This window comes from Acinonyx jubatus, chromosome C1 (genome assembly GCF_027475565.1).
Source record: "Acinonyx jubatus isolate Ajub_Pintada_27869175 chromosome C1, VMU_Ajub_asm_v1.0, whole genome shotgun sequence".
NCBI lineage: Eukaryota > Metazoa > Chordata > Mammalia > Carnivora > Felidae > Acinonyx > Acinonyx jubatus.
The window spans coordinates 66,994,257-67,021,515 of NC_069381.1; the positions used below are offsets into that span (position 1 = coordinate 66,994,257).

Genomic DNA, 27,259 nt, shown 5'->3' on the forward strand with positions numbered 1-27,259 from the left:
TTGCTGCCAATCCTATCTTCAGGACTCTATGATAAAATGTCCTCAGTCAATGAATTTATTATAGAGCTGCCCACACATTTCTTAGTAGGATTTTAACTCCATTTAAAATGGCCATTATATAATATCTCATAGTTCAGTGAATATTGTCTGTGACCTTAAAATAGAGAAAGTATTTTCCCTTTCTCAAGTAACTTGAAGCTTGCGGGATTACTTGGTTCTTAGGAATACCACTCTGAACTCTAGTCACTCAGCTGTTTCTAAATTTAGAATGTGTAAATAGTAATCTCTACCTTGCTTACCACATAACTGTGCATTCTTATTAAATGAGACAAGATTAAAGCACTATTCAAATGTAAGCGGTGATTATTATGGTCTCTCTCCACCTCTATCTTCATTCCCATGTGACAAATTCAGCCAACTGCATGGCAGGGACATTACATTCCAGTTGTCTGACCTCACAAGGGCTATGCTTGGGGTTCGGTAGGTTAAAGACATAGCTTTCAGGTGTAGGTGTGAGGCACGATACTGCTGTGCTTGTGAGCATGCACTGTGAGACTTAGGGGCATGTAATACTCACAATGCACCTCAGTTTACTCCTTGATGAAATGGAGATGATGATAGAACCTCTTCATTAAGTTCCTGTGACTACTGAGTGCTTAGAAATAGTAGCCATAAACTATTACTATAATGGGTTCAAATTTTCGGTTTCAGCGATGTATTTGCAAAAATGTAATATTTATTTCCTTAAAAAATTAAAAGTAATATAGCTCTGTAGCCTTTATTCCAGCGACTGGCAAATTTCTTAGCAACTCAAGGTAATAGGCCCTCCAGGTTTAAAATGACTCCAGCTGAGGTTTTGACCCAATTAAGTTTTTTACACCTGGTCCCTTTGCCTTTTTTCCTCCCTGGTACTACTTAGGGTCCAGGCATCAGGTCAGAGATATTTGGTCCACATGCCCACCTGCCATTCTCTATCCTTGCTGCTCCATGATCTCATATAACACGTTAATCCTGGCACTCACTGTGCACTGGGATCTGCTGGTGACATTCATGACCTTTGTGTCCTCTGGTCAAGAAGTTCACATAGTGTGTCTTCTTTGTACTCACTTCTATTGATGGGCTAAATTATGCAATGGTAGCAACAACAACAGCAAAAAAACCCAAATCACGATGACTTATAACAGCAAAGATCCACTCTTCCTTGGACTACATATTCATTAAAGGTCAGTATTCATTCAAGGTCAGTCTTTATTCCAGGACACAGTCTGAAGAGCAACTCCTATCAAAGACTTGGCCAACCTCACAGTAGAAGGAAAAGATCATGGCACCAGGTAGTAGGTCATAAAGCTTCTGCTAGAAAGTGCATACATCACTACCAGTTACATCTCATTGACCAGAAGAAGTCACATGTCCAAGTGTGATTTTAATGGTGTGGGAAAGGATAAGATTCTACCAGGGAGAAGCAGCAATTTTTTTTAAATATTATAACCTACCACAGTCTCTTTGGGCCCCCCAGATATATTTCCTGGCATATTATATCTCTCTCAGGCAGCCACATGCATTTTTCACATGTGGGCAAGGTGAGGAGGACACTGGGGCTGCCCTCAGTTGTATCTGCATTGACACACTAGGGTAGAGTTCCTAGATGTGCAGAAAGATACACAGCCACCTGGTGGCAGACGTCCCTCTTCCAGTTCAGTATCTAATATAGTTCCAAAGGTAGTAACACTAAGAGTCCTCCTCCTAACATTTGCAGGGCCCAAGGCAAGAATATAAATGGAAGTTCCCATATTATATATGTAAATATTTCCGAGTCATGACATGCTATGAAGCTACTACATAAAATATGCTCTACCTTTCCAAATAAATCCTAAATAAGATTGAAAATGCCAGATCCTCATCAGAACATGACAAAACAAAGAGAATCTGCCCAATCCCAGGACACGGGCCCACTTTGATGGACCTTTTCTTTTCACCCTCCTGCCCTCTGCATATTCCAGGCAGCCTTTCCATGCTTTATCCACATCCCCACATCTAGGGTTGCATTCACCAGCAACAGCTTGGTCTGTTTTCAGGAAGGCAGATTTGAGGAAAGACCCAGGCAGGCATTGAAAACAATGTCAGTAATATTTGGGCTGGAAATCCAGGGGCCGTGGAACCTATAGGATTGTCTAGAAGGGGGTATGTGGGCTATGGATGGGCACATACCTTTGGAGCTTAAGACCACTCACCTGTGGGGGTGGGGGTACCAGATGAAGGCCAAAATGAGGCTTTTTAAACATATGACATAGGAAAGAAGGACCCTCACCCATGGTCTAAGGGTGCTAAGTCCAAATAAAGTATAGAGTTTTAGAGCACATGGGCATCCATTACATAAATAACATTCATATATTTGTGTATATCAGTTATAAAACCTAGATCAACTTAAAAGATCATCTTTTAAGGTTATCTTTTCTCACTTTTATCCACGGGCAGGCTCTGATTCCAGTATCACCTTACCTAATTTCTGAGCGAAACTGACCCAGTATGGGGTATTTTAAGCAACCTTATTCATTTTACAAAGTATGTATTCCTTTTGGAAAAGAATTCCCAGAAAGTTTCTTGTCAGTGTTTCCTTTAACACTTTTAAAATACAGCATTATTTACAAAAGTGTGCACTCTTATAAGACTCTACATCTACTGTGTAAAGTAATATCTATTTGTCTTTGCAAATAACACAACACAAATTCTGACTTTTGTCTAAGAACATGATACCAATTTATCAGCACAATAAATTGTCTGTGTGTGATAGATCACTAAAGACTCAACTGCCTTCCTTGGCTTGATCACTGCTCTGTGAGAAGGAGATGCCTTTTGTACAGAGCTAGCCAAGATTCAAGGGCTGCACCTCTGGCCAAGACAAAGAGCTTTTACTCTGGGTGAAATTAAAGGAGACTCCAGCTGTGGCCTCACTAGTACTCAAACAAATGTCAAGTTCTCTGCTCCCAACCCTATCACCACATACCATTTGCTTAAATGAATAAGTGGCGTTTCTGGTGAGGCTGGAAAGTCTTTAGAAAAATGCAGAGTGGAAGCGCTTTATAAATATGAGTTACAGCATTTGAATTAGAATTCTGCTTGGTATAATTTTTTTTCAGCTTGTCACTCACTGCAAAGGCAGTTTTTTTTTTTTTAAAGCTGTCAATTTGTTTTATCTTATATGTATTTAATTTTTTGATTCTCAAACAGGGAAAACATGAAACAGAAAATCTCACATGTAACCAAGCTGAAACAAGAAAGACAATTACTTTTCCCTAATGAAATGTTCTATTTCCTTGGTTTGCTGTTTCATTAATTTCCCAACTTCATTTTATGCTGATCTAGATTTTAGTAGTTTTCCCCAAACACAACTTGAGCAAAAGATGTTTGGATTAATTCAAAAAATTATTGTGTGTCTATGGTGTGAGACGCTCTTTCTTATGAGCTGGGTAATAGTAAATGGCAATCCAGATTTCTCCTGTGACAGAACTTTGACTTTAGAGCTGGGGTGAGGACAGTTTAAGACAGACTAACTAATAAAAGTTAAATATAATGATAGTTATGATGAAGAAAATGAAAAGATTTATGCAACAGGGAATGACTAGGTGGCATATAACATGCAGAGAGCCCCCTCTGAAGAGATTAGATTTGAGCTAAGAACTTACTGATGAAAAAGATGAAGCAATACATGTGAATTTGGGAGGGACACTCTGCTACCAGAGTGAATGACAAGGACAACAGCCCAAGAAAGGGACCAGTTTGATGTGTTCCGGGATTGGAAAGAAAGTCGTTGTAATGGGAGCATAATGAATAAAGGTAAGACTGATAAGAAATGAGGAAGGACAATATCTGGGGGTGAAATTAATCACCATATTCTAGCATTATAAGGTAAGTTCCATTGTGTTTTTAGTTGGAAGCCACTGGAGAATTTTCAGCTGAGGAGTAATGTGATATAATATATACTTGTAAGAGATTGTTTTGGTTGCTGAGTGTAGACTGTATTTTGGGCCAGGGTGATAGAGTAGGAGAGAGTGAAAGCAGGGAATCATTTAGAATAGCACAATAGCTTGTAGCCTGGATCCCTTTCTAGATCTCTTGGGTCTTTCCATTAAAAAAAAAAAGACATCGTCCAAACTCTATGTTCATTCACTTTTCTTCTTGGCCTTTGACTTGAGTCCATAATTTGTGGGCCCCTTATTTCTTGGTCTCTTTTTCTCTTTGCCTAAGATACATCATGAAGTCACTTTTGTTTCTTACATTCAGGCTCCTCCTCTGACTCTCTGTGCAGAGGAATGGACAGAATTCTCTTTCCAGTAAAGCCACCAGAACATGTAATTGCACTCAGAGTTCAGAGTTGCCATCCTGATGTCCAAATGATGACAGTATTGAAATAAGCTGCCCACTATTTCCCAGAAATTGTTAAATATTCGTAAGCATATCTATGATCCAGTAGTCTTAGATAATAGGTAGATCTACTTCATTTTTGCCTCTTGTTAGCTTAGCCATCTTAAATTCTTAAACTACAGTTGATGAGAAAACCCACTTCATGAACATGGAAATTCCTTAAGCTCTGAAAAAGCCAAAAATCCAAAAATTTCTTTTGATTCCCTCCCATACCCCAAGTTATTGGCTGCTGGGAGCTGAGTAACATTAAGAGGATTAGAAACATGCATGGTCTTCTGTTTAGTTTTCTGTCCTTACCATATATGTCAATCTAATTTCTGGAACATCACTTTTGTTGTCAGCTTTTAATCTTTCTGAGGTGGAAGACTTAGAGGTTTGGCTTCAGTTAGTAACTTCTCTGGTTATTAAATGTGCTCTAAATGCAGTGGCTCATCTTATATGTGTTCCTTAATGTCATTTCTGACTGGGTGTTTTAGTTTCCCACTTTGGCCGAGCCATGTTGAGGGTTAACTCTCATAGAACTATTTATGAAGAAAAGTCTCTGGATTTAGTAAACAGAAGGAGTTATTTCTCATTGCTGGGAGGCGTTGGGTGATTTTCATAATTCCTTTCTTCCAAATCCTTATCATTGTGATTTGTGTTTTCAAAGGATGGGGGTTCACAACAGAAATGATGTCGTGGTGGTTTGGACCGAAGAGTCATAAATAGAAAGAATATTGCCATGTTTTCTAACAGATGCTCTCTCTGGCTCAGAGCTTGAATCTATCAAATTATTGAAAGGAGCATTTGTAACATCATGTCTCAGGGAAGAATAGAAAAAAAAAAAAAAGAAAAGAAAAAGAAAATCTTCAGGCTATCTTTCTGAACTATTTTGTGTCTTTAGAATTAAATAATACATTTGAATGGGCCAATGCCAATAATGGTAAAATTTAAAAGATGTGTTGAGATTTGCTTGGGCCACTGTCATATTAGTCTTCTTCCTTTCTTGAGACAACTACTTTATTCTTGAGATTGAGTCCAGATCATCAAACACTCACTTTGTTTTAATTTTAGCTACAGGCAATTCAGTTCATGTCAGCCTATATGTAACAGATGTAAACTTTGCATGTTTTGTTTTGTTTTCGTTGTTTGTTTTTTTCCTTCTTAGTCTCATGGATTACCTTCATACCAGTCTACTCTTTCAGTTTTAAAGGGGGACAGGCTGATCATGACTCCCAGTCATCCCCTGAAGTAGGTGGGTCACCTTAGGGGAAAACTTTACCTGCTCAAAAATTCATCTCACATTACCAGTGAAGATTTGGGCACCTCCCCCATCATTATTTTCCTTACTCATAAGTTTAAAGCATTAAACTTTTTCAGGGTCTACTACTCAGCAGCCCACATCATTTTGTTCATACCTGTTTCTTGACCAAATCTTAGTTCTAGTAAAACCTGTGGCTTCTGTGGCTTAAGATGTAGAATTTAATGCAAATACAGTCATGGGGTAACTGTGAATTATATTATGTATGAATGAAATAGTTCTCCATTTTCCAAACTAATTAATGCAGTGGAAAATCCTGGATGCTGTCTGTGGACATGGGATCAATTTGCTTCTATCGATCATTACTTCTACTTCAGTCTATGTCTTACTACAAATGACCTTTGAGAAAGAAAATCAGTGTCTGTAATTTATCAAATGTAAGTTCTTTTAAAACAATGAGCCAGTATAGCTAAAATTGTGGTGTGTTAATAAATGGCTCTAAAATCTCAGTGTCTTCAAATAATAAAAGCTCCTTTCTTGCTCATGCTACATGGTCATTGGAAGCAGGCAAGAGATACCTTGCTCATTACACTCAATACGGAAACAGGCTAAGTGAGAAGCCACCATTTCTGGCATTGCCAATTTCTGAGCCAAAGTAAAAAGAACTCTGCCAGGGAGCAATTAAGATGTGCTAGCCCAGAAATGACACATTTACTACTGATTGGTTAGAAGTAGTCATAGAGGGGCGCCTGGGTGGCTCAGTCAGTTAGGCATCTGACTTCGGCTCAGGTCATGATCTCACAGCTTGTGAGTTCAAACCCCGAATCGGGCTCTGTGCTGACAGCTCGGAGCCTGGAGCCTGCTTCGGATTCTGTGTCTCCCTCTCTCTCTCTGCTCCTCCCCTGCTCACACTCTGTCTCTCTCTCTCTCTCTCTCTCTCTCTCTCTCTCAAAAAATAAACATTAAAAAAAGAAGAAGAAGAAGAAGTAGTAGTCATAGACCAGGGAACAGCGGGGAAGGGAGCTGTGTGCCAATGACAGTAAATACAATTCTACATGTGTTCTAAAGGAAGAGGAACCAGAAATATTTTGATTAAAACCTTTATGATTGCCCTAGCACTCCATGACTGGCTTTCTGTAAGACTTTTGTAGACTGCTTCATTAGCTTCAAATACATGGCTTCTTTCCAGCAACTTTGCCTGAGGGATCAGTCCTTGAGGGAAAGCTAGATGACAAATGCCTGCTGAGCCAAGGAAGGAGAGAGAAGATCATGGCATTCACCTTTCTGCCTTGGATTCTGATTAGTTAGAAAATACAGGCTCATGTTGGTATTAATGTCCTTCCTGACACTTGCACAAAAGCAATCCCATGACTGACTCACCCCAGCATCCTAATGCTGGTAGAGACAAAGCATTTAGTGGCACTGTCTCTGATACTTCCTGGGGGAAAACCAACTTTATCTGCCATTTTCCTGGCATCTTTGGACTTCTGCTTCTCTGTGAAATATTTCCACACCAGAAAATCAAAAAACTACTACAAATCATTCACTTGCCAGGTGGATCAGATTGAAAACAAGTTCTTTGCCTTCACTTTGCTCGAGGGAATTCCTTGGTCCACCCCAAGCATTCTGTTCACCTTCTCAGATTTCAAAAGAAAATGTTAACTATAATCTCAAATTCACTGTCTATTAGGCAGAAATGTCTACCCTCATCTGGCAACATCGAACTATGCTATAGTTCAGACTCTTACCAAGGTATAAACCTGTGCTATTTAAAATTACCAAGAACTCAGCTAAACGTTTTCCTTTCGGACTTTCTCCCTCCCTCCCTCCCTTCCTTCCTCCCTCCCTCCCTTCTTCCCTTCCTTCCTTTCTTCTCTCTTTCTTCTTTCTCTTCCTCTTTTCTTTCTTTCCTTCTTTCTTTCTTTCTTTCTTTCTTTCTTTCTTTCTTTCTTTCTTTCTTTCTTTCTTTCTTTCTTCTTTCTTTTTTACCAGCTCTGTTGAGATATAACTTACATATAATAATAAACTACACATATTTAAAATACACATTTCGATGTGTTTTGACTTCTATAAACACCAGTGAAACCATCTACACAATCAGAAAAAAAGTATCATATCCATTACACCCAAAAGTTTTCTGGTGCCCCTTTTTTACCTTTCCTGACTCTCCCTTTCTCTATACTCTTTCTTTTGTCTGACTTCTTTTACTCAGCATAATTATTTTGAGATTTATCCGTGTCATTATGTGTATTGGTGGTTGACTCTTTTTTTTTTAATTTTTTTTTCAACTTTTATTTATTTTTGGGACAGAGAGAGACAGAGCATGAAGCGGGGGAGGGTCAGAGAGAGAGGGAGACACAGAATCGGAAACAGGCTCCAGGTTCTGAACCATCAGCCCAGAGCCTGACGCGGGGCTCGAACTCACGGACCGCGAGATCGTGACCTGGCTGAAGTCGGACGCTTAACCGACTGCGCCACCCAGGCGCCCCTGGTTGATTCTTTTTTCTTGCTGAGTAGTATTCCATTACATGGTTTATGCATTCACCTGTTGATGAACACGTGGATTGTTTCTAGTTTCTTTAATATTACTAATAGATCTTCTATGGCAATTTGTATATAACCTTTGTATGAATATATGCTTTCATTTCTCTTGGGTAAATACCTCTGATTGGAATGATGGTATCACATGGTAGATATATATTTATTTTTTTAGAAAAATACAAAACTATTTTTCCAAAGTGGTTATACCATGCCATATTCTCAAAAGCACTGAATGAGAGTTCAACTATCTATACTTGGTCACCCAGAACATGATATTATCAGTCTTGCCCATTTTAATACATGTTTTCTGATATTTCCATATGATTTTGGTTTGCATTTCCCTAATGACTAATGATGAACATCTTTCTATATGCTTCTTTGCTACCCATACTTCAATTTTCATGAAATATCTGTTCAAATTCTTTGCCCATTTTTTATTTGAGCTTTTTGTTTTTCTTATTATTAAGACAATTGTTCCCAAAATTGTTAGTTTTGAAATGATTACAAACTATAATTAAACACCACTTTGAGGAAGTACACAAAGATGCAGTGGTCCACAACCATTTGCGAGTAATTTGTTAATCCAATGCTCCATTGTCTCCTACTGCCCCAATGTGTATTTTCTATAATCAGGAGATTTCCTTATATAAACATAATATAACCATCATATTCAGGAAATTAACATTATATATTATTGCCATTTAACAGTCAAACACCAGTCAAGTTTTGCCAATTTTTCCAAAAAATTGTTCCAATTTTTGCCGATTGTTCACAAAGCATAAAAATCCAGTTCAGAATCACACATAGAAACTTTTTAGTTACCTTCAGTCTGCGACATTTCTTCACTATTACTTAGATTTTTGGACTTTGACACTTTTAAAGATTGCAGGTCAGTTATTTTGTAGAATGTCCTTTAATTTAGGTTTAAATTCTGGTTATATATTTTTGACAGGGATATCCAGAAGTGATGGTGAATTCTTCTCATTGGATACTATTAGTTTTTAAAGACAACTTTATTGAGGTATAATTAAAAGGCAGTTAACTGCTCATAGTATACAATTTGAAAAGATTCGACCTATATGTATACTGTTACTACAATCCAGATAATATACACATCAATAGCTCTCCCAAAAGTAGCTTGAAGACTTTATCTCTCTCTCTATAGCCCTTCTCCTCCCTCCCCAGACAACAACTGATCTGCTGTCACTATAGATTAGTTTATATATTTTAGAATTTTATTTAAATTTTATTTAAATGCACTATATTTTTGTCTGGCTTCTTTCACTTGGCATAATTATTTTGAGATACATCCATGTTGTAGCATGTATCAATATTTATTCCTTATTTTTAAGAAGTATTCTATTGCATGGTATACATTGTTGGCACTTGTTAATGGACATTTGGGTTGTTTCCAGCTTTTGACTATTACAAATAAAGCTGCTATGAACATTCATGCACATGTCTTTGTGTGGACATATGTTTTTATTTCTCTTGGGAAAATACTTTGGCATGTAATCGCTCGATCATATGGTAGGTGTATGTTTAATTCTTTAAGAAATTGCCAAATATTTTTCCAAAGTGGTTTATGCTTTAACCACCAGCAAAGTGTTTGAATGCTTTTTACATCCATCAGCATTTAATCAGAAATCCACTTTGTCCACTTCCTCGTCAGCACTTGATGAGGCCAGACTTTTTAATTTTAGCCATTCTAAAATCTGTGCAGTGGTATCTCATTGTGGTTTCACTTTGCCTTTCCCAAATAACTAATAATATTTAGAGTTTTTTCATGTCCCTATTTACCATTCATATATCATGAGCTTTTAATGGATTGCTCAAAATATGCTTGTTAGCAAAATTTCAATGCTATATTCATAATGAAAATCTGTGGCTCTGTCACAATTTCTTATCTTTTTTGAGGGAAGGTGGGTCAGGACCTCTGTGTTTTCTGTTTCTACTCATCAATATTTGCCTCTTTATTAAATAGTTGAATACCTGGTACACCCTTCTCTTTGACACCTTCAAAAGTACAGATATACAAACATAGAAGGACCTGGGTGTTCCCCTCAAAGTATTTTTCTGGTTGTTACTGCTTAGTTCTGTTTGTTTGTTTGTTTGTTTGTTTACTTTGGTACAGAAGCTTACTGATTGAGGGCAGACTATGGTTCACAAACATACAGAAGTAATGACGTTTTCCATGTTGACTTTCCATTTGTTGGCATTCTTTCTCAAATAGCAGGGTTTTTGTTTGTTTGTTTTTGTATTATTCTGTTTTGTCTTTTAGTTAGAGATTTTTAATTTCCTCAGAGATACTGAATTTCATGCTAGGTGCAAAGAAGTTATTCTAGGAATAAAATAATTAATGTTCTATGTACTTTGGGATACAAATAATAACATCTTAAATACAAACAATCCCATTTCCTCTTTCTCCTTTGCACATTAGCTCAATTCAATCCCAGTCATCCCTTGGAGTTAGAAATCATGTGACTTGAGTTCTAACCAACTCAACAGGAAGAGACATAACACGTGTCACCTCCAGATCTGGCTCATTCAAACCCATCCACATGATCCTCAACATTCTTTCACCTTTTTGTGACCAGTGTTGAAGATAACAGATCAATAGGATGGAATGACACTGGGTACCAGAATCACCATTTGGAGAACAACACATGGACCAGGAACATTAGTTTGATAGATGATGTGGATAATTTCCATTGTTCTAAGCCACTGAAACTTAGAAATTTGCCTGTTACAGCAACCAGCATCACTCTTACCAATAAAGAAATCAGTAGGTCAGAAGGATAGGCCAATACTAAGGTTTCTATATTTTTCTACTGGCATTTCTTCCTCCTTGTTTGGACTTCAGGCTTCTAGCCCTTGATGGAATACTGAAGCCCACTGAGACAACAGTGCTTGGAGTTTAATTGAAAGGCATAAGTACCGTGCAACAGTCCTTTTAATCAAGATGTTAAAAGGAAACTTTATTAAACTGTGATTGAATATATAAAATTAAGATGTAATGCATTTTAAATATATTAGCTCAAATTATAAAATATTAAATTAAGATTTAATATATTAAATTAAACACAGATTAAACTAGATTGAAAAAATACTTTAAAAAATCTCAAATACACCAGAGGAATTATTAACCATTTTATTTAAAAGTGAAAGTCTAGCAAGTACTAGAGTCATAAAAGAGGGACTATTGAGGGGAACCTAGCCACATTGGGTATACAGCAGTTGCTGCACTAAGTAAATGAGATTATCAAAGATTGAAGCAGAAATTTGGTTTTGGGTTAAAACGTAGGAGAATAAGAGCATGTTGAATCTACCAGATCCCATGAGTTCTCAGTGGCAGTGCCGACCCTGATGGTGAACACATGGCTCATCTATTTAGAGCTGTTATCTTTTCCCATGTCCAACATAAAGCTTCTTGAAATGATTTTGTTGTTTGTACTTCTATATTTTCATGAGACAGGCTAGATCTTTGCAGATACTGACCCTTGGATCTAGCAGCCTTTCATAGGAAAGGAAAAATAGAGCAAAGTATCTCAAACCAAAAAAAGTGTCAAATGAAAAAACGAAAAGAAATAACCTGACTCCATTTTTCATGTTTAATCCTGAAAATAAATGAATTCAAACATACCTTTATATTGAACTTAGTAAGTGCCAGTACAAAACACTTTTTAAGTAAATGTTTCATCCAATTTTTACAATGATTCTATAAGGAAAGTATTTTTTTATAATTGTACATATGTAGAAATTACAAATAGGACAAATAAGACATTTTCCAGGGATGAAACAGTTAGAAATCAATGTAACTACACTCAAGAGTTTATCTATTTTCCCCCAAATCCCATGATCTGGATTGATGGCTGGATGATATCCATAAAGGAAGTCAGGCAGTTTCCCAGACAAGTCACTATGCTTAGTCACAAGGAATTAAAGTAAAGTACAGATGATAATGATAATAATAAATAATAATTATAGCAGCTATCATTTATTAGGCACTTAATGACTTGAGACACAATGATAAATACTTTGCTTATAATAATGCGTTTGATCATCTGAACAACTTGTGAAATGAGCACTGTCGATACCTCCATTTTAGAGATCAGAAGCCTGAGATTTAGAACTTAAGAAATGTGCCCCAGGCCACAAAGTTTTGAAGATACAAAGCTGGGATCAAACTCAGAGTTGCTCCCTCTCCCACTCCTCCTGGTCAAGCACTCTCCATTGACATGCTTGGTGTATGTGGATGGATTGAGATGAGAGAATGAGAACTGTAGAGCTCCGTGGTTTCTACTCTAAACCTGTTCAGCTGGCTCTTTACTGAGCCTTCTAACCTATGAGTAAAAATAGACTGATGTCCATATGGGAGCATTATCAGGTTGACATGAAATTCTTACCTTAATGTTGAAAAAAAACAATGGAAATACATCTGGGTGGTGTGATAACTGCCAGATAGGTGACTAAAGTCTGTTTTTATTTAATTTCTTCACTCACTTCAGTCCACTCTTCAACCTACTATAATCTGACTTCAGTCTGTCACCTCACCCAAGCTTACCAATGACAACTCATTATTAAATCTCAATGGCTCCTTTGTAGACCTCTCTGCTTTGGGCTATATTTCACACAGTCAACCACTTTCATCTATCTTCTCGATACTCTTTTCTGAATATTGACTTCTGAAATGCTAATTTTTCTGGTTTTCCTCCACTTCTCTGTTCCATTTAACACATTTCATCCTTTTCATTTCTATCTCAACCTAGTCACTTGATTTCAAATGCTTCTGCATTTGATGCAGATGCTTCTGCACTTCATTATATCCCTGAGCAATTCAATCTCCTACCACTGGTGCTGTCTGTACTAATGACAGCACATTTCCTTTCTGGTGTGTCCTATTTCAGTCAAAGGTATATAACCTTCTAGATACTCTTTCTTTTGGGTGAGCTCATCTGTGTTCATGTTTCCAAATCTATATCCAGTTACTATCTCTATCCTGACTTCCAGAGCTGGATTTGCATCTCCTTCTATCTCAATAAATCTGGACACCAAATCTAGATATCAAACACAATGTACTCCAAACTGATCTCATCCTAGGTAAGCAGTGATTAAGAACATGTCCTCTGCAGAAAAAGACAAATATCACATGATTACACTCATATGTGAAATTTAAGAAACACAACAGAAACATAGGGGAAGGGAAGGAAAAATAAGATAAAAACAGAGAGGGTGGCAAACCATAAGAAACTCTAAAATGCAGAGAATAGATGGGGGGTTGCTAGAGGGGAGGTCCATGGGGGGGTAGGCTAAATGGGTGATGGGCATTAAGGAGTGCACTTGGAATGAGCACTAGGTATTATATGTAAGTGTTGAATCACTTGGTTCTACTCCTGAAACCAATGTTACACTGTATTTAAATAATGTGAATTAAAATAAATTTAATAATAATAAAAAAAGAAGATAGTCCCTGGAGCCCAATTCTTTCACTTACTAGCTGTAACTTTGGGCGTTATTTAATGTCTCTCTGTCTCTTAGCCTTATTCTGTAAAGTAGGGATGATTATAGTACCTTCACCATACTGTGACATGACTAGTCCTAGTCTGGCCAGGTCTTTTTTTGTTGTTTCATTTCCCTGAATCTACTGATGTCCACTCGTGTCCTATGTCACCTGCCTCTGAATGTTCACTGCTCTGGGTCAGAGTGGACATACCCAGAATCAAAAGCTCCCCATACCTATGTTCACCTTATCAACCACCAACTTTAAGGATGAAGATGAATCAGTTAGATTTCTCTGGCTCCAGTAAGTGCTTTTCCTAATTTGTTACTCAAGATACTCATAAAATGTTAGAACTTAGGAAGTTTATTTATTTTATTTTATTTTATTTTTTTGGTGCAAGTGAAGCAAAATGTCCGCTGTCGCTGCCTGTTACATGAGAATGGCCTCACATTGGGCTTTAATGGATCTGTGACAGAATACAGCCTCTAGATCATACAAAAACATTCTTCCTATTTTCCTGGAAAGACCAGGTTCAAACAAGTTCAAAGCTACGTGCTAAACACACGTACATCCACATGCACACACACACACGCACACACACACACACATCAGCGTACTTTCCTTCTCAAGGTGAATCAGTGAGTCACTGAGTTTATACTACTTTCTGTACAAAACTAACAAACTTGCCACCCACCCAAATGTGCAATTTAATCTTTTACACTTGATAAAGTGAGTCTGTGTTTCTACTGATCACTCACTGTGCTTATAATACTTTCTTATTCATTTGATTCTTTTCTGTTTATACTTCAAAATCCCTTCTAATAATTCCACTTTAACAGTGTCTTTCATTAACACATAGGAAGAATTACGGTAGTTTGCAAATGCTAATACTAATACTAATAATAATATACTTAAAAGTAATATCATGTCTTGTGTGCCTCGTATGAACCAAGTCCTTAAAACAAGCTTATTAAGTAGTATCTGTGTTACAGGTAAGGAAATAGACATTCAGTGAGACTGAGTAACTTGTGCAAGAAACAATATGTACAAAACCAAAATTTGGCCCAGTCTTTTTCTCCCATTAGCTGACATGTCCCCTCTCACCACCACACTTGACCTAATGAGAATTTCCATCCTTGTCCATCTACCTATGTATTATGTATTATATATTATGTAACCTCAAGAACAAGCATAATTTTACTTACATTTTTCCAATACAATATGTATTATATAAAAATATTTTCAAAATATTTTCTGAATGAATGAGTCAACCAAATAGTGACCAAATCACACGTTTGTACTAAACATGTACCGACACTAAAGAGTTAATGACATGGAAATAGAAAAAATTAGAAAACATGGTCTCAATTTCAAGTAGCTTACAAAATTCCAATTTAGAAGCAATATGGAATGGTGTAAAGACATAAGAACAGGCTTTTAGTAAATTCAAATTTGTAATTTTGACTTTGCCAATACCAAGATTGGGAAAGTCATAAAATTTCTGTTACATTACTTCACAGCTTCTCAAAAGCCAAAAGGTTACTTTATGTAATCAGAAAGCTGACTTTCCACCATAACAATATGTCACTATCCTCTAAGAAAGTCAATCTTTGATAGCACAGTTCATATGTGTAAATCAGTGGTATTTAGGAAAAAAAATGGTTTAAAGTATTTGCATATTACAACAGATTCCACTTCAGAAAGCACAGGTTTATGAATCTGTTAAAATTTTGTTCAAGTTTTTTTTTTTTTTTTTTTTTATTAAAAAAAAAATTTTTTTAACGTTTATTTTTGAGACAGAGAGAGACAGAGCATGAACGGGGGAGGGTCAGAGAGGGGAGACACAGAATCTGAAACAGGCTCCAGGCTCCAAGCTGTCAGCACAGAGCCCGACGGGGGGCTTGAACTCACTGACCGTGAGATCATGACCTGAGCCGAAGTCGGCCGCTTAACCGACTGAGCCACCCAGGCGCCCCCCAAGTTTTTATTTAAATTCAGTTAGTATAACATACAGTGTAATATTAGTTTCAGGTGTATAGTTTAGTGATGCATCACTTACATACAACACTCAGTGCTCATAAATTTTTGAACGGATATGAATAGTAGAAGAGTTGCTCTAAGCATATTACTTTTGTTATTTTATTTCATCTCGAACTCTGGTTTTCAAATTCCTCATCTATGTAATGGGTATTCTATAAAGGTATAAAAAGTCCTAATCAGGAATGGACACATAATAATATGAGGCAAATAGCATTTTCCTTTCCCTTTCTGCCTCTAATAATTTCTCTTGAGATCTCCAGACATTTAATATCTTGTCCATTGAATCCCTCTACATATAGAAATAATCTTCAAAACATATTTAACAATTAATAGAGCGCCAGACTGACCAGTCAAAAAAGGGTTCTGTTTCATCAATAGGAAGCTCTAAACAACTGACAAAGCCTAGGCAAATGTGTTCTGGTAGATAAGTAGACCTGGTCCAAATTATTTGAGCTTCACAGTCAGAAGTGCACTAACCTGCCTTATTCCATGTGGATTTATCTACTTACTGCATTCTGAGTCAGTTGTGGCGTTGTGGCCACAATTTCAGAATTTCAGAAACCCCAATTTCAAGTTTTAGCATTGCCCATGGTTCTGACCCTTTCTTCAACATCAACTTTTAATATGTTTATCTTCTTTAAACTTTTTTTTTTTGATAAAGAAAATGGGAAAAATGCTTCCAACCATGGTAAACTAGTTAAACCATGATAATGCTTCTTCCAACCATGGTAAACTAGCCAACCGTGATAAACTAGTCAAACATTTATCAAGTGCTTATATTTATCATATACCTAAGTTATATAAGATATCATAAAATTGACCACTAGCAGATATAGGAATAAGTGGCAGAAAGAACCTTAAAACCGGTAGCTTGATTCCAATATAGTAAAGTAGGTAATGTTAGCATCTACAAATCAAGATAGAGATGCAATTTATGGAATATGCAAATTTATATCAATGATTTCCAATAAAGTTTAAGTGCAGCTTACTCAAGTTTTGACCAAGAGCTCCAAGATTGAAGTATTGAGTTGTTAAGAGAAAAGCTTTTTAGCAATGGCATTGTCAAGAAGGGTCTTAAACGTAGTAGAACATAATCCTCTTGATTGGAGTTTGTATATGGACTGTCCCTTAGCTTTTAGTGTTATCCCACAAAATATTGTGTCACAAATATTTAGAACAATTTATCCAGGATATTTTTGTCCTATTTCTCCACCTAATCATGTAAGAACTGAGAGTATTGTTAAAGAAGTTACCAAAAGACCATTCTTGGTTATGACACAAAGACATTTCCTTCACGTTTCTTGAATAGATAGAAGAAATTAGTCACTAGTTGATCATAACCTGGCAGAAAAGTGCTAAGTATACAAAAACCATTTAAGAACAGAGGGAAAAAAAATCTTATTAATGAAATGTCACAAAATATCATGGTTCATTAGTCCTAACTTCCCAATGCCTACTGAGCTAAGTATAGACTTTTAAATAATAAAATCACTCCTTTTGTGCATACATTTTAAAAAATACCAAAAATCTTAAAGATCAAATTGACTAAATATAATAATAATTTTTGAGAAAGTAATTTTAAAATCTAAAAGCTCCTTACTTGAAGATTACAATGTACAAAATATCTGAATTCAACCAAATTAATTATTATGAAGCAGCTTTAAGCTTTACTTTTAATTCTTGGATTTACCGAACTCAAGAAAGTATTTAGCAACCTGTTTATGTGTTATGTAGGTTGTAATTAAAGCTTTAAATGTATTCATAAGCACATTTATAAAAATTATAGTGGCATGTGTTTAGAATTTTTGATTTTTTTAACCTTGCAGTTACAAGAAAAGTTTTTTTAAAAGCTGTGGAAAGTACCATGTCTTTATATCTTCATTTTATTCTTCATTCCTTTGTGAGCATTTAAGTAAGGATACCCTGGTTGGTGATACTGAGATTTTGTTTTATTGCACAAGCTTCCAATAGATGAGACTGTCCTCACTCCTTAGGTTTAGGTGTCATGCTCTTGAACTGATCTTTTAGAATTCTGAGATTGCCATTACAATGAAATAAAAGGATGGGAATTGTGTGTGAAACTATCCAGGTCTAGTGACCAACATCATTTTCTTATGTTTGCCCAGAAACAATAAGGGGGAGATAAATTATTAGATTCCCTTACTTGCGATTTCTCTCACTAGCATTTTTGTGTAAAAGTTATCTGAAGTGGAATAAAATAAATAGTCCTCTAGCTACAAAATCAAAATAAAATGTTGTTGATTTACAAAAATTGTTTTGAGATCTACTCCAACAATATTATTTTCATTTTAATATATATTTGTGAACTAAAATATATCTAGAATAATAGTATTTCCCTTGAGGATCTCTCTGCATCTACTTTTCATCATTTCATAAATATATCCTAGATATATTTATATATATATATAAATATATATATATCCTAGATATATTTATATATATATATATATATATATATATATATATATATATATATATATTTGGACAGTCCTGCTTATAAGGAGAGCATTTGCTTATAAGTATTATAATTTAAAATTTTAAGTCATGTCTATATCTCTTCTTATACCATATAAATATACATGTTTTTGTATACTAACATTACAGTTCACTAGTTGCACACTTAGCTATAATAGTTTTGTTTAAAACAACATAAAATCATATATTCAGAAGTTAGGCCTGGAGTTCTATATCTCAATGTACAACTTATATAGTAGAAATCCAACTTTTTATTTGGTTTTAATAGGAGAGCTAGTTATATGGTTGACAGTACAGCATTTGCTTAGCAACAAAACTTGCTTCCATTTCATTTTAGAAGGCCTGCTCTAGTTTAAGCATTATATATGTATTTTAGCTGAATAAAAAGTTGTCACAGATCCGTGACTTCAAATTGTAACAGTGCTTGCAAAAGTTGGCTGTCTGAGCTCAGACCACTGTATCAGATAGTGTAGATATCATTAAAACAGTTCCTTTATGTTATATTCAGATGAAAATCTTACTACTATCTGAATATAAGAACTGTAGTCTTTAGGGAAAGTCAAGAGAGTTTTCAGGAAGAGAGCTTCCTGAAATTCAGGTTTAGCTCAGGTGGTAACATAGGTTATCTACATGGGTAGACCAAACAATGAGTTATTAATTCAAAAATCAGACATCAATGGTCTGAAAAACTGATGTTTACCAAGAAATCCCCATGGACAGGCTGGCATTAGTAGAAGCTCAATAAATGTTTGTTGAATAAATAGGCAAATAAATACTCAAGGTCAGATCAGGTAATGTTTGACTCATACAGGATGTTTGTCCCTGTTGTCTTCACACTGTCACTGTTGGAAAAACCCAGTACCTAGAGATGGAGGGTGTAGCAAGGAAGAGGGAGACCATAGGCTCACAAAACTCCTAACTGTGCAAAGGCATAAGTGCTAAAATTACCAGATTTTCATGTGCATCTTTAATATATAACACTGGGGTTTCTTTCTCTTTCTTTCTTTTCTTTCTTTCTTTCTTTCTTTCTTTCTTTCTTTCTTTCTTTCTTTCTTTTCTTTGTAAAAGCAAAAGGAAGTTGTTCAAAATTCTCAATTGAATTCTGTGCAACAAAGACAAAAAAGTGATTGTGGAAGTCTGATGTAAAGTAGAGGATTGTAGGACAAACATTGCCGACTGTTGTTTTGCCCCTGGGAAGTTAGATATTTATCAGTGGGACCAAGGAAAGAAAGAAAGAAAGAAAGAAAGAAAGAAAGAAAGAAAGAAAGAAAGAAAGAGGGAGGAAGGGAGGAAAGAGGAAGGAAGGAAGGAAGGAAGGAAGGAAGGACGGAAGGAAGGAAGGAAGGAAGGAAGGAAAGAAAGGGGGGAAAGGGAAAAAAAAGTAGAGACATCTTACATAACTTTGAATAACAAGCTTAAAGGCAGACAGAAATAGAATTAAAATGAAAAATAATCACATTTTTTTAAAATAACAGGAATTTTCTCACCATTGGGAATTTGGTGTGGAGTTGAATGATGAATAAGACAATAGGTTAGAAAGTGAGTTTGAAGGAAAGTGAAAATAGAAAGAAGGGGAAATATTTGTTAACATATAAATTTGGTGCACCAAGTTTATGCAAATACAAAAAAAATGTACTGCCAGTTGAGTCTTCTTTTTTGAGTTCAAGACTTCACACTTATTACGGAATGAAAAAGTGCATATTTTGATTATTGAAGCTGAAAAACAAAATCACATAAAAATAGTTCTCAAATGCTGTAAAATAAAACTATGCAAGAGTTCAAAACCCCACGTTAAAGAGAGGAATGTATCCAGTTAAAACTGTAGGGGGAACTGAGGTGAGAAAATAATTACTCAAATTGAAGTAAATCCAGAATACGAGGCTGGAACAGGAGCCATGTGGAGCACATCACGTGGCGTTTGGAGAAAACAGACACAAGCCTTTGTGTGGGATCATGGAGTCACGCACACGTGCACAAGTACTGGGGAAGGCCAACACTGTGTAATTCCAACAAGGAGGTCATTCTGCAGTCTACTACATTTTGACTCAGAAACTAAATGACAGACTATTACAGTCCCAAACCCTACTTAGTAACTAAAAGAAAGTCATCCGATAGTGACTGGCACTCATAAAATGAACTGACTAGACCCTTTTTGAGAGATCAGATTTTCTTACTGACTATGAAGACAAACCCAAGCTAATTTCTCTTTGAACAATCAGGCATACTGCATGAGGTTAAAAAAAGGATTAAAATAAATTGTTCTCAAAAGAGTAGATTCTTTTTCCTATTTTGTATTATTAGATACTTCAGTAAAAATGAGATATTTTATAAACTAAGGTTTATATGTATTTTTCAGACGAGATCGGGCACGTTCAGGGTGGTATGGCCGTAAACTACGTGTATTTTTCAAAATGTCAACATGTTTAGCAATTTTATGAAGTTCGGCAAAAACTTTGTAATTCATCTTCAGTTTACTGAGAGATGCTGTGATGCATGTGGTCCACTTCTAATGGTCTCATTATAAAATCAAATCTATTAAGTCTCTTTAACATAAGACATGGAAAAAAAGCTAGGGGTTTTAACGTCAGGCACCCTGAGCTTGCATTCTAGCTTTGCCAATCACAGACGTGAAGTTGAACTTCTTTGACTTCCAGTTCCTTCATTAAGAGTTTTGAAATAATAATATTTAGCTCCATAGAATTATTTTGAAAATGAGCCAGCTTGTGGTAGGTGCTACATTCACAATAATGCTGTATGGTGTACTCAATCGGCAAATTATTATTGGCAAGTACTGGGCTAGCTGGTAGGAACAAAAAAATGAAAATACCTAACTTCCTTGCCGTTGAGAAGCTCACTCTCTAGTGAAAAAAACACACAGATGGGCAGTTCTGACACAGTTTAATAAATACACTAACACAGCCCTAGTTCTTAGGAGGACATGGATTCTATAGGAAAAGGAAATTCCCAAAAACTTTGACCCGCCATAGAATATTCTACTTTTCCAACTTTCTTGTCTAAAGCATTGCAGTGATCATAGTGGCAGTGAGGCTGTAAATGTCAAGTAAGCTATAGCAAATCCCAACTCCTTTGGAGATATGAGGACATGGAAAGTCTCCATTCCCAAGAAGCTGTGAGATCATGTCTGATTTAAGTCCCAATCCTAAACAAAGCAGGACTCATGCTGGGTTTCATGTGCAGAGTTTCATGTCCAATCCCTGTAACGAGGTGATAAGGCCTGTGTCACAGTTAGTCGGTAGCAGGCGATGCAATTAACAGGATTGCACTAACCTGGAGATGCGCCAAGCTGGCAAAAGAAGGATTAGAAAGTAAATGAAGTGAACAACCATGAACCAGCAAATAGGGCTTAATGGACAGTACAAGTCAGTGAGGCAAAAATGGGCCAATTTGCTCTCATTGATTTTCACTGCCCATTGAGCCGCATTCCTCTTTTGCTTTCTAATGCATTTATCTTGGCCTAGGCAAGTTCTCTGGCTGTCATCCTGGGGACAGTTCCATTGACCGCGACAACTCCATGAGTGGACCAAAGTACAATTTGACCCACAGAGCCCTCTCTCAGGCATCCTGATGGGATGTTCTGATGGCTAGGAGAGTCAGAGAAAGAAATTCCAATAGGTCTTATGCCCAGGAAGTCATTGAGGAGACTTTTATCAGAAGAATGGAAGTAAATATTACAAAGTTTCATTCAACTTGTGTGTTCCACCTTATTTTTAAATAATTCGTCAAGGCAAAGGACAACACTCTACCCTGCTGTACTCCACTAGTTTTAAATCATCTCCAGTGGAAGTGCCAAATGACTTTTGCTATCCAGAATAAAGAAACCTGATGCCATTTGTTGTTCACTAGCTATTATGAGAGGAAAGCCATGCAGCCACTTAAACTCTAAGAATAGGAAGATTGAGTCAGCTAGGCTAGGATACAAAGCAATATTTCCACCTGGAATAAGCCCTTCTTCTCTGCCTCTTTTCTACTCTTTTCTCACCTCCTCTTGTTTCCTGGCCTGTCTGCCTCTCTCTGTATACATATATTTTTCTTGTTTGGCTATATCTGCCCTCTGTCTTCTTTTTCTTACCTACTGGATGCTTTCTTTTTTCTTACTTTCCCTATGCCCCAAAAGTAAATGCACTGCCTATTACATCAAAAGCCAGTCAGGAAAATCCACATTTGTCCACTGCATTATCCAACAAGTTGTGTTCCAGATAATTGCTCCCTAGCCCTACCATTTGTGCATAATTTTAGAATGAAGTGGTGTCTGAGATTTTGAAATTCCATCAGTTGCTTTTGGGGAAAAATCTTTATCCAGTTTCATGTGAAACTGCATACCTTGCCATGATCCTGAGCCCAACTTCATATAATTAAAAGAAACTCAGATCTGCAGAAAATATTTATCTATCCATAAGAGAAAGATTTTATTGAGTTAAGAAGTAATAGACAATGTGTACAGAGAATTACGTTTGATATTTACCACAGTATGAACCTCCTTATGAAAGGGGCCACAGTGATACCTTCAGCAATTCAGAGTCCATCATTACAAAGAACAGAAGGAAAGTCTTTTGTCCCCAATGCTGCACGAGGAAGCCTCTGAGATTTCCCTGGCTGTGCTGGAAGCTTAGAGCCTACTTAGCTCAGGAGGGCTAATGAGACTCTGACCTGACAAGGAATGGCTGCAGGCCTGAAAAAGACTTTTTTTCTCCCTAAGCTAATTAACAGGCATTTTCCATGAGTCCAGCAAAATAAGAATTTATTTCTCTAGTTGCCCTTGTAAACAATACCTCATTCAATTATTTGGCAGTAGGGCACACGTACCAAGAAATGATCAGGGATAGCTGGTGAGTCCACTCGCTTGGCCCCAAATATGTGATTCCTTTTTTGCTGTTGTTTTGTTTTAAACTGTTAATAAACTAGCAAGAAAACAAGAGGGTTGGGGGTAAGTCTCGGATGTCACAGGTCATACTGGTTTTGGTTATTAGTTCTCTCCTCACCCAGGCCCTGCTCCCCAATGGACCATTTCCCCCTTGCTTCCATCAAGTAGTTTTGCATTCCTTAGATGAAACCCGGGGATTACGCAGCCAGCTGCGATAGTACTTTCCTGGAGCTGCTGCTGTTACTGCTACTGCAGCCAGTAGAAGAGATACTGGGGGCATTTGATATTCCAGAAAGTGTTAACTGCAGCTGCTAAGCAGCAGAAGAAAAACCAAGTCTTATTCTAAGTTATGCATTGCGTGACACGTGCATTTGATGTTTCTTCATATGTTTCCAAAGCAGCATGTGCAACATATCACACTCAAACTGTCACCATCTGAAACAGAACAGCACACAGGCAAAACGTTCCAGCAAGTCTATTGCATGCATGCGTTCCACCTGAAGCACCTGGAAATAACTAAACTTCCAAATATAGGTTGAGTTTTCCTTAACAGAGTAGGAAGCTTCTGTGTTGAAATGAATTTAATTTTAGATGGACTAATTTATCCTAATATGGGCCATCTGAATATTTCATCCTCCCTGTGGATTACTCCTAATATTCTCAGAATTGATCTTCATTACTTTATTTCCTCCCTACCTCCTATCCATTCTATCAGATTTTTCCCCCTAAAATGTACAGTTTTTTTTTTTCCATATCACTCCTCTACTTAAAAACCATCAATGGTTTCCTTGATGCCAAAAATAAAGCTCACATGCCTTAGCTTGACATTTCAAGTTCTTTACCATCTGGCCTCAACTTGCCTATGGCTTCTGCATCGTCTCCTAGTCAAATTGGTCTAATCACTGTTACTCCCATCATCATATTTCCACAGCCCCAAATAAAATCTCCTCTGAATTTTCTGGGTATTAATTCTCTTCCTTTTGCTTGAAATGACCACTTTCCTTCTCCCTCTCCCCTTAACCCTCTATCTTTATTGTGTCCACCTTCCAAATTCTACTTGCTCTGGAAGAATTTTTCTGCAACTGCATATTTCTTACAGACAGTGGACTGAGAAGTGTGGTGCTAGAGTGGAAAATAAAGTCTAGAAACCAGGAAAAAGGACAAGGGTTTTAGTTCCAGCACTAATACATAATAATAGCATGACCTTGATTGAATCACTCAACCCTCTGGTTCTCTGTCTCCTTGTTCAAAAAGTGGGTTTAATAATAACTGCCTTCCATAAGCCAACTGCAAAATCATATAAGATCATGTCTGAAAAAGTACTCTGAAAATACTGAAATATTCTTTGAATGTAACATAGGATCACTATTTTTTTCTAAACAACCAGCATTTTCTGTGAACTTATGCCACACAATGTTCTGCCTAACCTATAACAACATTATGGTTGGTATTATTATTTACAAATAATAAAACGGAAATGCTAAATGACTTGTCCAAGTTAAAATGAGGGGTGAGAAGAAGAACTAGGATTCAAACCAAGATAACTAGTCACCAGAGCTTGTTTTCATCACACTACATTTTATTGCTTTTTATGCAACCTTGTAATCAATTATTAGCATGCATTAATCAGTCTTATGAACTCCTTGAGGCCAATGACCACAGCTTATCTTCCATATGACTTTCATACTTGGTGTTCCCTGTGCCTAGAATGCTGGCCACATGGGTCACATGGCTCACTCCCTCATCTCCTTCATCTTTGCTCAAATGACAACTTCTCAATGAGGACTTCTCTGACCACCGTATTTAGAATTTTAACCCTCCAGCCTTTCCTATGCACCTCATCCTGTTTATTTTCTCCCTATCACTTATCATTTTCCATCCTACATATTTTATATATTTCTATGTTTTTATTATCTTGTTCCAATAGAATGTAAGCTCCATGAAGGCAGGGATTTTTGTTTTTTTATTTACTACTGTGTTCCCCACTGCCTAGAACAGTGCCTGAAGCATATTAGCTGCTCAAGAAATATTTGCCATCTTTATAGGATAAGTTTCTATTTTCTGTAAAGATTTTGTCCATCATAATGGCAAATTATCCATGTTGATCACAGGATAAAATCTAAATCCCTAACGAGGAGCCCCAAGTCATTTTAGGAAAGTGTCTCACCTGCATGTCTACTTTCACCTCTTATCAGTCCTCATGTCAGAGGCTAAAGAGTATGGTAGCTACAGCATATGCCCTGGAGGCAAGTTACCTGAGTGTGAATCTCAGTCTCATCACCAACCCTGGACACATTACTTAATTTCTTTTAAGCCTCAAGTTCCCCATTAGTAAAATGGGGGCAGTAATATTAACTAATTCCTAGAGTTGTAATGGAGAGAAATTAGACCATCCACACAAAGCAAACTGCCCAGCGCAAAGTAGGTTTTGGCATATAATTATTCATTTCAGTTTATAATCTAATTATATGCCTTTCCCCAACCTCCCCAACTCATGCATTTATGTCTCTGAACATCAGATTCTTCTGTGTAAAACACTTTTCCCTAACTTGTCCAATTGGCAAATTCCTACATACCTTTCCAACCTCAACTCAAACACTGCTTTCTCTGAGAAATCCCCCCTGACTTTGCAATTTAGACTAAGGAATTAGTTCTCTGAAGTTTCAACTTTATATTATACATATTTCAACTTTGGCAACGTTATGCTCAATCGGTTTGCTCAAATATCTGTCTCCCTATTGCATTATAAATACCTTCAAGGCAGAAAACTTAAATTTAATTTGTGTATAACCAGTACCTATCACTCAATAAAGATGTAATGACTACATGAATTAATGACTTGAGTTTGCGTTTATTTTTAAGTGAGATTCAATCCTGGAAATATATCTATTTGTACCCTATTTTAAGATTAAATGATTTTTAGATTTTTGGTATAAAATTCTTTCAGTATTCTTTGTTAAGAGGAAACATTTTTCCCCCATCCTGATGCTTTCTTCCATGTGAAGGAAGCTCTACTTGTGTGGGTTCCTGTCCTTTCCATTTTCTTATTCAATTCTCTTCACACGTGAATTCTTAAATCAGATAGAAAAGTTTGGAATGAAAACTGGTCTTGTTAGGCCAAGTCATATTTCTTGTTTTCAAGAGTAGACCTAGCCATAAAGAGTATGGGTTCCCAACTACGATGCTCAAATAGTGAACTTGGCCATGAAAAATCCTGTTCTCATGGTGGAAGTTGTTGACCCTTCAAAATTCTAACTAATTTTGAGTTTCAATATCAGGATGCTGGTTTATTGTCAGCTAGGAGCTAGATTGGCCAATGAGAGCAATATGAATAGTAAGGTTGATTTTTTTGTTTCCCATTTGTCTCCCTTTTTTATCTTCTTTTTTAAATGGTTTAGAATTCTGTTGCTGAACAATGAGGCTCTTTATCAAACACTTGAAACCCCAAATATCTTTCATAATTTAACTATGCTTGCACTATGGCATAAGTTAAAAATATCATCCATCATCATTATCATGCCTGCAACATCGAACCCATTTATCTAAAGGAATCCTGGGTGTACAATAGTTCCCCCCACCTTTATCTGTGGGGGATACATCCCAAGACCCTTGGTGGGTGCCTGAAATCATGAAGAGTACTGAACTCGATATATATTCTTTTTTCCTATACGTACATACCTGTGATAAAGTTTATGTTACAAATTAGGCACAGTTAAAGATGAACAACAATAACTAATAACAAAATACAATAGTTATAACAACATACTGTAATTAATGTTAGGTGAATGTGGTCTCTTTCTCTCTCTCAAAATATTTCATTGTACCATATTCACCCTACTTCTTGTGATGATGTGAGATGATAAGATGCTTATGTGATAACATGAAGTGGGGTGAATGATGGAAACATTGTGATGTAGCATTAAGCTACTATTGACTTTCTGACTATACATCAAAAAGCGGATCATCTGCTTCCAGACCATGCTGGCCACAGGTAAAAGAAACAATAGGAAGTGAAACTTCAGATAAGTTGGGGACTACTACATGGAGGAATCTACACAAGGAAAATGTTCACTATGATTGGAAGGAAAAAAAAAAAGAAGAAAGTAAGAAGCCTTTTTAATCTGCTATAACCCCCAAA

The 27,259-nt window shown here is 36.6% G+C and overlaps 1 non-coding gene across 1 annotated transcript; it reads right to left on the minus strand.

The window, feature by feature from the left end:
• Positions 1 to 5,619: 5,619 nt before the first annotated feature.
• LOC113599712 (U12 minor spliceosomal RNA) lies at positions 5,620 to 5,768 on the minus strand. Its single transcript, XR_003420619.1, has one exon. It is a non-coding gene; the product is annotated as a U12 minor spliceosomal RNA (small nuclear RNA).
• Between the last annotated feature and the right edge of the window lie 21,491 nt (positions 5,769 to 27,259).